The sequence below is a fragment of the Pinus tabuliformis genome, chromosome 3_1, assembly GCF_031772625.1.
Source record: "Pinus tabuliformis cultivar Carrire ecotype Pingquan chromosome 3_1, CPIR1, whole genome shotgun sequence".
NCBI classification, from domain to species: domain Eukaryota; kingdom Viridiplantae; phylum Streptophyta; class Pinopsida; order Pinales; family Pinaceae; genus Pinus; species Pinus tabuliformis.
In genome coordinates this window covers 819,619,029-819,634,690 of record NC_142301.1, presented here as the reverse complement: position 1 = coordinate 819,634,690, position 15,662 = coordinate 819,619,029, and the positions used below count along the sequence as shown (strand labels likewise).

The 15,662-nt window shown below is 34.9% G+C and overlaps 1 pseudogene; it reads left to right on the top strand.

Annotated features, from left to right (window-relative positions):
• Positions 1–4,343: 4,343 nt before the first annotated feature.
• On the top strand, positions 4,344–14,345 carry LOC149190014 (DNA-directed RNA polymerase V subunit 1-like; annotated as a pseudogene).
• Positions 14,346–15,662: the final 1,317 nt, after the last annotated feature.

Genomic DNA, 15,662 nt, shown 5'->3' with positions numbered 1-15,662 from the left:
GTGGGACTGTGGCCTCATTTTCCCCCATCTGTCTCATGCTAACCAGCTAATCTAGGGATGCATTATAAGATTGTTGAAATCAATACAATTACTTGATTTTTCTTAGGCTCAATTAATACAATTCATATATTGAATAAGTGAAAAAATGGATTATATTTTCACTAAAATCAATGCATCTCATTCATTGGTTAAATGGTTTTCATCAAAAAATTATAATAAATGATTAGTATCGCATAAACAAAGTGTTAGTATTTACCTTGTAATAAAATATTTATTTATAACATTATAATATGTATTTCTAAATTGTTTTGCAATATATTAGTTTTGAAATCACTTAGATAGTTTTCACTATATTACTTATCAATTTTCCATGTACTATTTCTTAAATCAATGCATATAATAATTTTTCATTGTATAATTACTTAAATTAATGCACCCAATCTAGGCTATGGATTATTAATGTGGTAATATGAATCAGAAAGGAAAAAATATTAGCAAATCATAGATTCCAACTTCACTCTCACCCTCCCACATAGCACTAAGCACACCAATTGTTCCGAAACATCTACAATGATAAGGAATTAGAAAAAATTAGAGAAAATGAAAATAACAATAGTTACAAAGTCTAAGTCAATCCAGTTGTAAACTATAATGGTGATGATTGCAACATTAGCAACAAAAATTCCCAAAATAAGCAAGATCCATCCACTTACAGACTGCAATAGGGAGCGTTGCTACATCATCCCCCAAGTTCATTTCTAGGGAGCAAGAGTTCGAGTATTTGGCACTAATCTACTTAAATTCAAAGCGCATTTCAATATCTAGGGAGAAAGAGCTCGAATATTTGGCGCTAATCTTCTTAAATTCAAAGCACATTTCAATAAAAGTTTGAATTTGTGCATTGATTTTTTTTCCAATTAATCAATATAATAGATGACTTTGAAGCTCCCAACTTCTCCTTAAGACTCCATTTTGAATTGAAACCTTGGTCATTCACTCTTTGCTTTGACTATGATGAAGGAGAATATGAAAACCCAACCATTTCTAACCAAGATCATGAAATCAAATGCCAACGAGATATCATGGAAATATCGGAATTGATCCCTTCCAATGGCAAGGATCAAGCCCAGGAACTCAAGTTTTCCCAGATCAAGACATGAAGATATGCAGTGCTGCAATGGAGAGCTGATTCCAAGACTCAAGAAACTATGACGACACCCCCTACGAATGATAATTTGATTCTCGTTGTTAAATCCCAGTGTCAAACTTTAGGTTAAGGGATCATACTCGAAAAAATCGAGATCGATTTCGATGATCATTGAAGATTTTTCTACTGATGACGAGTTTTTAAGAGGTTAGTTGAAATTAACCCTCAAGCAAGAGAATTTTTATATTTTAACTTCTACCTTGAACTCCAATGCTCTCACCAGTACTGAAACCCATAAAGGAGAATCCAAAAATCTTGGTATGGATAATCACTACAGAGAGAAAGAATGGGCAAGGATTTAACACAAATTTTTCATAATGAGAACCAACATGGAAGATTTGTTGACTTGAACACCTATGCTTCTTTATTGCAGACATGTTCCAAATTGAAATATCTACTCCAGGATAAGAAAGTCCATGCCCACATCATTCAAAATGGCATTAAGGGGAACATTAACCTCAATTCCAATATTTTCATAATGTATACTAAGTGTGGAAGTATGGAAGATGTGCACCCAATTTTTTATGAAATGGATTGGCATAATTTGGTATCAAGGACTACCATGATTGTATCTTATGCAAGGTCTCGTGATTATATTAAAGCAATCAAGCTCTTTCATGAAATGAAAAGTATTGGGGTGAAGTCAGATGGTTTCATCTATCTCAGCCTTCTCAAGGCATGCACTAGTTTAACAACTCTACAACAAGGCAAGGAGCCCCATGGATCTGTGATTAGGAATGGATTTGAGTCCAAATTCTTTGTGGAGAGTGCCCATGTAGCCCTGTATACAAAATGCAAGAGTATGGAGTTTGCACACCAAATATTTGACCAAATTCCTTAGAGAACTAAGGCAACATGGAATGTAATTCTTGCAGGGTATACATAGAGTAATCACCATAGAGAGGCAATGAAATTGTTCCACAAAATGTAGGTTGTGGGCTTAAAGCTCGATTCCTTCACCTTAGGGACTGTCCTTTCCATGTGTGCAAACTTAGTTGTACTCAAGCAAGGGAAAGAGATTCATAGATTCATATTTGGAACTAGATTTGAGTTGAATGTGTTTATGTATAGTGCCCTTGTAGATATGCATGCCAAATGTGGAAGTGTAGGGAATGCCCATGCAAGAAGTGTGTTACATGGAACACCATGACTGCAGGATATTTTGAAATTAGGAATTGTGAAGATGGTAGGGGGCTACTGATCTTGAAATGATCAATAGAGAAGCAATATATTTGGAAAATATCACCTTTGAGGTGGTTTTGTAAACCTTCGATGCAAATGGGAAGGTTTGACATCTGATGAATTTCAATAGTGGTTGGAGTGTTTTGAACCCAACAAGCTTGAAAGAGAAAACAGAAAGTAAAATATTGATTTTTTTTGGCTTCATGTGGAACCCTTTATCACGGGTCATGGAAGTTGCAGAAGTGGTGTCCATTTCTTTGGAAAATGGTAGAGTAAGTACTGTTTAAAAAATAGTGTTAAATCAATGCTCAATAGAGGGAAATGTCTGTATGGTGATACCAAAATCAGTGACATAGATTGCTAATAAAAAATATTGTTAGGTGTGGAGCCTGATTATATTCTTTATTGAGAGGTATCGTCGCATTGGACCCCAGTTCATAATCGTAAAATGTACACTGCCAGGGGGGTCCAGGGTGGGGCGACATTCACAGTGCTCACGAAGCTAAAAATAGATGTAAAAGTGCCTTGTAAAATGTTGTAATTTCATAGTCAATGTGGGTCGTTCATTAGGTGGAGATATGACAATAGAAGTTATGTTTAATTTAGGGTTTTTTGCCCTAGAAGGCACCCCTCACTATATATGAGGGAATTGTATTGTATCTATGTAGATCTGTATTCTAAGTGAGAAAGAGAAAGGAGATTGTGTGAGAGCAAAGAGGGAATTACAGTGGATTTGCTATAGGTTGTATCTCTTCAGTTTGTTGGATAATATAAAAAGAAGTACTGGCTATTTCTTCGTGGATGTAGCCCAAATTGGGTGAACCATGTATATCTATGTCTATCTTGTTTTATGTGTTTATATTTCTGCAATATATTTTATGTGTTCCATTTCTCTGTAATATATAATTTTCTAACAAATACATGCTTAGATTTTCTTCTTCTTTTTATAATACACTAGGCAATGCAGTTGCATCTCTAATGGCACATGTTGGGCATGCACGTGATGAAAGATCTGGGTTTGGGTTCATATAGTAATGTGTTGCACATGTTGGGAATGGATGAAATGAATTTGAATGCCCACTTTATGGCTAAAACTCATTCATATTTTGGAGAGGTTCTCATCCTTGTTTTCACATTCTTTACTTTTATGCTACACAATTGGCATCAACTGGGCAATGATCAGTCACTATTGAAATTTGGGGCAGCCACCAGAACTCAAGATTCCACTATCACTCAAGGAAATCCATGTTCTTAAAGGGATGGTTCTCCATGTTAAAATGATGGTCAAGAGAAAAGTGAACTTCCGTCCTATCTAGATCGAGCATGTGCTAATATAAGACAAAAACATTTTGTCAACTATCTTATGGATATTCTACAATAGCTGGGGCAAGTTTTCAAGAGTGCATCTTGAAATATGGAATCTGGGCCAATAACATCTTTTGGGATAGCATGTGGTGCCTTAATAACAACGAACAAGAGTTTCCAGTTGGCAATTTTGTTCCTTACTTCTCAAATACTTATGCTAAATCTCACCTTGCTAATCGGTTTTCATATTCCCATAGGATTATTTCAGAAAATACATTTTGGTTTGTTTACAATTTGATACGAGAAAAATTAGATAGACCATATTATAGAGTAGATTATGCATACAAATTCCTTGTCAATAAGCATCTTAAATTGGATGGGTGTGAAGAAGTGTTATGTAGTTATATTAGTAATCACCATAGAACATTTGTGAGGAAATATGCACGAAGGTTGTTTTTGCATTGGTGTGGAAGCAGAATTCATTATTACATTGTGAGGGATGTTTGGTAGATACATAGAGAAATCAAGAGATTGAACAAGCTTCTAAATAAGTCTCGGGGTCACCAAAAATCATTTTTATATGAGAAGGGTGTGAAACTAGTTAAGTGTTTGTCTGCTATTTTTGAAGTTGCAACAGCCAGGAATCACAATGGGAACTAATATTTCTCTAAATGGGAAGTTTGTGATTGTAATTACCTTTTTATAATGTATGTAATATGTATCCTTCAAAATTTTCCTTAGAAGAATAATAAATATTTGGGTTGAAGGCAATCTTAGCTTGCATACTAAATAGAAATAGTAATAATTTCTTCTAAAATTTCATGTTCACAGGCTTTGAATATTTTGGAACAAATATCTCAAAAAACACTGAAGAAATTAGGCGTGGAGAGTTCAATAATACAACCAGGTGCACTTATTTTAGACTTTCTTCCAGTCCCTCCTAATTGTGTACGAATTCCTAATATGTGGGGAATACCCTTAATGACATCTGTAAGTAGCATAATTTTTATTATTAATTCATTTTTGTAACTGCAGTATAAACAACTGTTTTATTGGAATTTGGATCTAAATGGTAATATTAAATTTAGATTAAAAATATTAGTCTCGTTGTCCTAGGACCGTGCCACACACACATTGAAGAAAATTGTTAGTGTTGTTGAAGAGATCAAAGATTCAAGATCCAACACTGCTAAATTCATGTCACATGAGGCTGAAGCAAAGGATCTACAATCCTTGTTCACAAAGTATCTATGTGTAAGGGCAGGGAGAAATGAATACGAAGTAGACAACTTTGTAGTAGAAAATTGAAAGAGTCTTTTGGATGGATATACATCTTGATATTTTTTACAATATTTTGTATTTTTACATTCTACTATATCTTTATCAGATACCTGGAAGAAAATTCCCAACAACCAACTTTCCTGGAAATGAAAAAATTTAAGAATTAGATTCAAATATGTGGTTGGACAAAATGTGTAGTTTTTTTATTAGTAACAATTGTAATCTATCATCTCGATGTGTTGCCACTAGAGATGCATAAATAAGGATAAATGAAAGTGGTATAAGTGTAGAGATATATAGGAGAGTACCATTTGTTGGGCATGTAAATGTTTACAATAGGGAAAAATTGCAGAAAATTGTAGACAAAGGACAGTGTACAACCTATGTTGACAAAGGAGGTAATTATTGTTCAAATGCATTTGGAAAAGCAATGAAGAAAGTTAAAATTGGTGAAATGATTAACCGTGGACTTCATGATGGGGATTTTGTTTTGATTAATCATCCTCCAAGTGTCCACAAACATTCATTGTAGGTATTAAGAGAATATGTACTTCCGGGCTCTATAGTGATTATTAACCCTCTCAGATGTTGTCCACTTGGTGCAGATTTTGATGGGGATTGCAATCATGTTTTTTATCCCCAATCTTTATAATCTTAAGCTGAGATTTCTTAGCTTCTAAGTGTGGATCAACAAATGTTTAGTTCCGATTGTGGAGAGAAAAACATAGCACTGAGTGTTGATACATTGTTGGCTGTCAAGTTTCTATCCATCAAATGTATGATGGATAAAACCACACTGAATCAACTATCAATGTGGACTTTTGGAACCTTTATTGAATGAGAAGTCACTAAAGTGCAAGATGGAGGGCCATTTTAGATAGCTAACCAACTTCTTTAGATGGATTTACCTCTGGAATTGAACTATGAGGAGAATGGGCTTCTCATAAACAATAGTGAAATACTATTATTCAATGGTGATGAAACACAATTGCTAACTTCTCTAACTCAAATTTGTAATGCAATTGTTAAGTGAAAAGGTCCACAAGTGGGAGTGAAGTGCTTGAATTCAGTTGAAGGTTTTTTGATTGAATTTTTATCCTTAGATAGTTTTAGTGCAGGATTGGATGATTTGGTTCTTGCTCATTGTGTTTCCTGGAGAAAGATATTTTAGAAGAGCTAGGAAATGAAGTTATTGAAATTTCTAGGCTTATGAAGCATGTGAGGGGAGGAAGATATGATAATGCCATCATTTCCCAAGTGGAGAAACATCTACTTGGAGTGCAGGAAAATGTTACCAAGGTTATTTCTTCTTCAAGGTCCTTTTTTCTGATGGTTGATAGTGGGAATGCAAGATCTTCTAAGAAAGTGGTTCAACAACTTGGCTTCTTAGGGCTTCAAACGTTTCGAGGGAGGAAAATATTTCCTAGAGATTGAATTAAAAAGCTTTCTTCACATATTGCATTCAATGGTTCTAGTCCTTTGGATCCACACAAGAAAGATGATTTTTCTGAAGTTTGTGGACTAATTAAATCATACTATGTTTTTGAATTAAATCTGTGCGAGGCATTTATTCATTATATCTATTCTAGGGAAGGTCATTTCTGTCAGTAGATGGGAATACAAGAACCAAGAACACCTTTTAAGAATCTAATGGCCTTTATACTTGACCTAACGGTCTGCTATGATGGGATGGTCAGAGATACTTGTGGAAAATTTCTCATTCAGTTTGAATATGGGAACAAAAACTCTCCAGTAGCATGTAATTCCTCAAACAAGAGGGAGTCTTGGAGTAACTTGGATCATTCATCTCCAGGAGAATGCACAGGGACTTTGGCTACTACAAAAATTATAAACTCAGCTTACAAATCACTTGTTGATTCCTTTCAAAAAAATATTTCCCCTTGGGTCATCCTTAAGGTAGTTGAGATCATCTTCCTTTTCGGTCATTAATGTTCTATTTCAGTATGATTTCCTTTTGTAAGGTGGGAGTGCTGAATTTGAAGCCAATGACAACAAGAAATGTTAATGAGTTAGCAGTGGTAGCAAATTCATATCATGTTCATGGTTATAGGAAAGTATGTGGATGAGTTTTTTTTTAGTAATGGTAGCAAGGAACTGCTTTTCGATGATATTCCTTGTAGTACAGCTGCAACTATTTCAGGTGAGTTCCTTTATGTTGTAGTGATAAAATCTTGGATTGAAGAGGATGTTATATTGTTCAAGGATGTACCTCCAAGATACCATTGAGGCTTATTGAAACATTCAAGTAATATGGGTTCCCTTCTATGTAAATAATATCATTCCTCTAAATTTTGCATTGTATTCATTTCATGGTTGGCATAAAGTACATGGACAGGGTGGAATTTTTATAATGTTAGAAAACTACAATGTTTTGATTATTGTGCTTGTAGCTCAACAACTATTATAGGTGAGTCCCTTTGAGATTTAGTGTTAAGTGTTTAGTGAGTCCTTTTGACATTTTCTTTATGCCTTGATACACTTTTTTTTCTCCAATGAAGAAAACCTCGAGGGGAAACAACAATGCTTGCTAACTAGTTTGTAAGAAAGAAGATTTAAGAAGCCAACAATCAAGAGTTATAATAATAGCTAATAGAGTTCAAAGAATATTTGTAGGAACATAAGAGAAGTATGCCCTTAAAATGACTATGGAATCCCCTAAAAGGGAAGCTTTTTATGAAATCAAACATGACACTTCTTGTGCACAAAATTCCAATATATTTGCAACCTGCATGAATCACAAGAAACTAATAACAACCACATTCTGATGCACATGACAAAGGCACAAAGGCATGAACCATATTGGAACAGTGACTTTACGGTTGAAATGCCAAAAACCAAGGAAAGAAGCTTAGAAAAGGGGCTAAATTTTGATTGCAAACTTCACTAGAATTTAGAAATGCAGTAAAGTGGAACCCCAAGGCCTAATTTAGGATGCATGAACACACAAATTTGAAGTGGGAAACAAGGACTAAAAGGTAAAATAATAAGGTGGAACCCCACCATAATTCCCTGTGATTTGAAGTGTACTTGGTCCACATGTATGTATCCAATCCCTTTTGTGATTGCATGAAAAGATCTAGATTTCTCCACTTGACCAACCACCTGCTTCTAGAGATTTCCCATAATAGACACTTACACAATGTAGTGTATATGACTTTTCATTTCTATTTGCTAGGGTGTGATAGCCTGACCACCAACTCAAATATCATCCCACTCAATAATGTTAAGAATTTTCACCAACAATTCATTTGGGAATTGCTAAGGTTTGGGACATCCATTCCCACTTTTGAATTCTTCTATCAGTATTATTTTCAGTGTAAAAAAACAAAAACCGCATATGGGTCTAGCTTTCAGCAAACATAATGGTCATTTATTAACATCTAGCAAACATATTATGCACATTGTTGATAAATAAGGAAACAATCCAAGGGGATTCTCTAATGACTTTCTTTGGAGAAAGCCTCATGATAAAGCTAGCTTTGAAGTGTCCAATGAAAGGACATGTTTCTTTTCTTCTTTTGATTGTGATCCTGTACTTATGTATAGGGTCACAGTTTCAGGGCCATGTATAAACAATAAATGTCCTTAGTTGAACCCTTGTATTTAGAAAAGTGAGTATTTATTTATTTTAGAACGGAGAAGTTCATCTACATCATTTTATTGTGTGAAATTGGTTGGATGTCTTTCATAAAGTCCATACAATAAATAACACTTTGTAATGACTGATTGAAGTTGCATGTCCAAGTTACTGGATCTCCACTTTTAATATAGCTTTTGGATATTCGATGTTTATGGAATTTTGGCTTCTTCAAACATACATGATGGTGAGAAAATTCAATTCCCTTGCCAAAATGCCATAGAAGCACTGGTATTAGATTATATAGATTTTTATACTGTCTCGATAGTTGCCTTACATTCTGGAACATTTATACATATTAACAGAGGTGGAGTTATCTTTTTGTGATTGATCAAAGCCTTATTTTCTTAAAATCAATGTTTTTCAAATCGCTGATAATTATGTGGCTGATAAAAACCCTAATTACAACGAAATCTAGTGCTACCACAAACTGCTAATATTTTGTCATTTTTAGATTCTATAGTTATTATACTATGATGGTTTCAATTTATTGATTTTTTTTTTTCCCACTGGGAAAATGGTTTCAATTTATTGATTTATAATCAGAGGCTAGAGTAGGTTTTGTCCTTGACTATTAAAACTAGTATTGCATCATTCCGATATGGGAAAATCCCCTTGGATTTTCACTCAATTTGATGATTTAGTATTTCTCAATAAATGTATTTATAATACAAGACTTGTTTTCTAGAGATAAGGATAGATCTTCAGCCCAAGAAAAGATCCAACCCAAAATTAGTTTTTAGCGCCTGCTTTTCACACTCTAATTTTGAATTGTACACCTATTTTGGCCAAATAGGGAACCCATCTAAATGGACATTACTTATTATAACATAAAATCAGGACACTATTTTATTAAGGTGTGCTAACAACTACTGTTTGAAAAAGGATGCCTGGCCTTACCTAATCAACACAAATGATGATAAGAAAAAAGGTCTCCTTGATCCCTGCAAATCAATCTCATGATTGAATAACACTAACAAAAAGTTCATTTTGATGGTTGAGGCATATGAATGAACCTACACCAAGAGCCCAAGAGGAGTCATCCCACAAAACATTCCATCTAATATGAGATAGAAGTCATGTCTAAGACAACATTTCCTGACATTGACAGGCATAGGACTTCACTACTGGAGAGAAGAAATTATAAAGCAAGTGCAAGGGCTTCTAGAGCAAGGAGAAATTAAGCACGTTCTGTCTCCCTATGAGCCACTGTTGGTGGTAGTCACAAAGAAAGATAGTACCTATAGGATGTGTGCAGATTTTTGGGCACTAAACAAAATTACTATAAAAGATAGCTAACCTCTGCCAGAGATTGATGACTGATAAATCAACTTTAAGATTAAGATTTATCTCTGCCAAAGATTGATGACGAACTGGTCAACTGATTGATCACTGGCTCATATTTCATTAAGTTGGATTTGAAATATTGATTTCATCATGTCCAAGTATATGAAGACATCTAGAATAGTGGATTCAAGAAAAAGTGGGGCTATATGAGTGGCTAGTCATGCAATTTGACCTATCCAATGCTCAAGGGACCTTTATGATACTACCAGAAGATTGCATTCACAAAGAAGGGATTATGAGTGGCTAGTCATGCAATTTGATTTATGTAATGCTTCAGTGACCTTTATGAGACTGATGAACAATGTCTTGTGACCAATCTTAGACTACTTCATCATTTGTGTAACTAAATGGCATTCTAGTGTTTAGTGAGGCTCGAAACAAGCACTTTGCAACATTTGGAGACAATACCTAGAACTCTCTAAAAGCACCAGTTGCAAACTACAAAGAAGAAGCATGAGTTTTCCAGATAGTTTCTTGTGTACAACAATTGTTATATTAACAAAAAATATTCTCAAAAACTTTTTTTTAGTTAAAGTGATGTCTTGATCCAAGTGGGGATAGTGGTAACAGTCCCTTTCTTTCTCTTTTCCACATGTCCATAGAGTTTTTAGTTACACTTTGTGGTTTCCATAGGTGTGTTATATTTTTTATTTATCTTAGACAATATTCTCCAGTAGTGGTACACTTAGTGCAGGTCCATACAACAACAATAATGATGATTCAACAGATGTGTACAACACATTGATGGAAGCAACTTGTCTTGGTTCCAGTCAGCAGTAGAGTATGAAGGATTGGCACAATTATGTAGGAAACTAGAGGTGTTGACATGATTTTCTTACCTATGGTAAGAAGAGGTCCTATCAAGTTCTCCCCCCTTCTCTTCAAGTAAGCCTTTTAATGGATTTCCCAAAATACTCAAAAGTGGCTTGGATTTGTTCTTTACAAATAGTTCAAAGTTAAAGTGTTTTTTGGTTGTGAGGCATGCAGTGCTAATGGTGCTTCGGGCATGGCACTAGCTTTGAAAGCACCTTGAACTACCTTCTCTTTTCCCTTGCATGATGCAACACTACATCCTCATGGTATGTAACATGTTTGGAGGGGCCCCTTATTTCCACAATGCACTTCCACTACTCACTGCATACATCATGATCATTCTCCTCCATGACATATCACATCACCACATCACCTTACTGTTGCACCACCACATCAATGAAATCCACATCCTTTAACTCTCTGCCTTCCCATCACCAAGTGTTCTCTACCTCCCCTTCGATAGCACCATTATTTCCACCTCCATGCTATGCACATCTATGTTGTGTGGGATGTGGGGTGCAGGGATCTATCTTTTCACATATCTAATAGACCCTCATTGCCTACATGATTTTATTTAAGGTTGTTCAAGCTCATTGCTACCATTCAATGACACGTGCCCCTTTGTTTATTGAAGATTTTACAGTTAGCCCTGGGAGAAATAAAAGTAAACTTAATTTCATCAACTTCCCAACTTTTCCAATTAAGGTGGATACCATTATCGTTGTCATCAAATAATTCAATGATTTGCACAAAGGAAGAGAACAATTTGTGTGGTTAAAGCATATACTTTGAAGATTCCACCTGGGAATAAGGAAAAACCTTTTGATAGTGACATTGTGAATTTGTAGGCTCACAATGTTAAATCATACCAAGGTCGACTGCTTACAAGTGGTATTCAAAGAAACTGAAGAATGGGTGACAGAGAAACTTCATTTGGACTTCTGTATGGTAAAGGTAGTTGAGTGGTGTGTGAATGTTCAACTCCAAACACAATGATTAATTTGGATAGAGTAGGTAAAGCACAAAACCCCATTACCCTGACTATGTTTAGTAAAATTTTAAGCTCCTGAAGCCCACAAAGATTTTAAGATGTCCGATGTTGATACCTTTCAGAACTCATGGTGGCATGTTTAATATTTTAAATAAATGGATGGTGCGAACAAAAGCCAAGGCTAAGAAGTTGCAACTATTTCAGGTGAGTTCCTTTAAGTTATAGTGAGAAAGTCTTGGATTGAAGAGGATGTTATATTGTTCAAGGATGCACCTCTAAGATACCATTGAGGCTTCTTGAAATATTCATATTCATTCCTATATTTGAATTGTATTCCTTTCATGGTTGGCAAAAAGAACAAGGACAAGGTGGAAGTTTTATAATGTTATCAGACTACAATGTTTGATTATTGTCCTTGTAGCTCAACAACTATTATAGGTGAGTCCCTTTGAGATTTAGAGTTAATTTTTTAGTGAGTCCTTTTAACATTTTTTTTAACACCTTGATACACTTTTTTTTCTCCAATGAAGAAAACCTCGAGGGAAAACAACAATCGTTGCTAATTAGTTTGTAAGAAATCGGATTTAAGAGAAGCCAACAATCAAGAGTTTGTAAGAATAGCTATTAGAGTTCAAATAAGACCTATAGGAATGTAAGAGAATTATGTTCTTAAAATGACTAATGAATCCCCCAAAAGGGAAGATTTTTTTGAAATCAAACATGACACTTCTTGTGCACAGAAATCTAATATCTTTGCAGCCTACATGAATCACAAGAAGCTGCTAACGACCACATTCTGATTCATGTGATAGAGGCATAGAGACATGAACCATCCTGGAAGAAGTGAATTTACAAGGAAATGCCAAAAACCAAGGCAAGAAGTTGAGAAAAGGGGCTAAAATTTGATTGCAATCTGCACTAGAATTCAAAAAATGTAGTAAAGTGGACCCCGCAAGGCCTAATTTAGGATGCATGAACACACAACTCTGAAGTGGGAAACAAGGACTAAAAGGTAAACTAATAAGGTGGAACCCCACCAGAATGCCCTGTGATTTGAAGTGTACTTGGTCCACGTGTATGTATCCAATCTCAATTGTGATTGCATGAAAAAATCTAGGTTTCTCCATTTGACCAACCACCTGCTTCTAGAGATTTCCCATAATAAATACTTGCACAATATAGTGTATATGAATTTTCATTTCTATTTTCTAGGGAGTGATAGCCTGACCACCAACTCAAATATCATCCCACTCAATAATGTTAAAAATTTTCACCAATAATTCATTTGGGAATTGCTAAGGATTGGGACATCCATTCCCACTATTGAATTCTTCTATCAATATTATTTTGAGTATAAGAAAAACAAAAGGCTCATATGGGTCTAGCTGCTAGAAAACATAATGGTCATTGATTAACATCTAGCAAACGGATTTTGCACACTGTTGATAAATGAGGAAACAATCCAAGGGGCTTCTCTAGGAACTACCACTTTTGGCCCTTCCTCAGGGTAGTATATTGACAATTTCCTTTGTGACAACTATGCAATAGAAATCTAAAGCAAACATCAATAACTTTAACTAACTGTAAAAATATAATATCAATTTTGATAGTGGGAATATTGTGTGATAAGAGCATGCCTTCCTTCCCTTGAGGCACCTTCCATGACATAAAATTGAAATTCATGAGCACACTTCATCAAGTCCCTGCACAAGAATCACAAATTTGTTGCTCATGGATGACTCTCTAGCCTTGGAAACAATATAAGGATGGTGCAGATGAAGTATTTGAAGATAGTTGACAAGGCTCTTGATTTAATAAGGTGTCTCTTGGAGGCTCTAGTCTCTCTATATAAGGATGAAGTATCTAAACATGTATAGCAATTCAGCTTCTCCCAATACCACCCAAAAAGGTTGGTTCCAAAAAGGCCATACATGAAAATTATCATTAGATAAAATAATATCTTTATCTCCTTTTGTGCATAAAAAAGTACCTTCTAGGCATTGGCATATGCATATTTATAGATAACCTGGATTTATGTGGCCTGCAAGTTGAAAATATTTGTAAGAATATGCTTGAGTTCCCTGCATTAGTACCCAAGTCTAATGATGATGACAATGTCATGGATGTTGAACAAGGAAAATCTCCAAAATACCATTCTTAAGTGATACTTTATGCATGTATTTCATTTAGGTGATTTGAATTATGCATTCTTTCTATTAATCCAATAAAATATTCATAATGAAAGGAAGGAAGAAATGTTGTAAAAGAAGTATGTTTATAAATAGACTTTAAGATTGATTATATGCATTTATTTCATTTAGGTAATTTGAATTTTGTATTCTTTCTACTAACCTAATAAAATCTTCATAATGAAAGGAAGGAAGAAATGTTGTAAAAGCATTATGTTTATGAATAAACTTTAAGACTGATAATATGGAACCCATTGGATTTCAGTGGAGCATGCTAGGACATTGGCACGATACTTGAATGGACTCCTTATTGGAGAAATGGTTACAATGGGAGTGGCTCTTTCTGCGCTCCTTGTGTTCTTGTGGGTCTGATTTTTATCTAAGAAAGGAGTCAAAGAGGAAAAGGAATATAGAAATATGGAGCAACTTCCCAAGAGCCAAACAAGTATTCACTCACTTTTCACTTTTGAGGCCAACTCGAAAAGTTCCTCACAAGTATCTTCCAATCCAGTTGAACCCAATTTGTAACCTATAATAGTTTCCCTTGATTTTTTTAGAATTGACTGCAAGTACTTTCCCTGTGCTTCTATATGAAGTTGCAAGTGTATTTGAACGTGCTAAAAACAAAGGCTCAAAATCAATGTGACTTTTTGAAGTTCAGACTTCATAACAACATAGTAGAATCATATACAAAGAATGGAAGCCAGAAAAATGGAAATATAGCCCTTATCTCTAGCTGTTCGTGCAACCTTATTTGTACCTCCATTTGCATCCTCAGAGCCTCTGTGATTTGTAAGGTTCTGAGATACAAGAATAGAATGTTAGCTATATCTTCCTTAATATTAAGAAGAAAACATCATTTGGAGAGGATAAAATATCCTAGATACCTTAAACCGAAAGCACCATACTCTCCTAATAGAAATACACTACAACAATCTCACAAGTCCTAACAAAATTAATAGCCTTTTTCCTAACAAAAACCACCCAGTTTTTGGTTGGAAAAGGATCGATCAAAATTTGGGAACAGGTCACTCTAGGAATTCTCGGGTAGAGTCCATAAAGGAATTCACTGAGAATAGAAGCTCGGAAAGTTGTGGTAAACTCCCACCAACCTACATCTAGACCAAAGCCCAATCAACAATTTTTTTAAAGTATTAATCCAAGATATGAGCAGGTTCAAAAAATAATTGACTTTGAATATTATGTATATCAAGATTGAATGGAAAGCCTATCATAAAGAAAATGACTTAAAAATAGAGCAAATAAATTGTGTTGTGTGTAAACAAATGCAGATGAAAAGATGATAGTGATGCTTACTCTATAATATTTGTTGGAATGATAACACCAACCTAGTATGTTTCATGTGTCATTTGGTATACAGAGGAGTTTGCATTCAGTTGGATGGAATGAAAGTTCTTCTATGCCTAGACATGGCAATGCTTCTAGCTCCAATGCTGGTGCAAGGGATCATTCATCTTCTCAGCAAGAAGAAGCTAGTTCAAGAAACATGATGATGGGTATTGCTATTAATACCTGGTTTGTTGCAGGTTCAAAGAACAAAGCAACTAACCATGAATCTAGAAATTGGGTTCCAATGAACCAAAATCCAAATGGACCTAGGGGTATTGCTTCTTTGATGCTACATATTCTACCAAGTATGCCTTGGGGATCACATCATATTCCAATCAC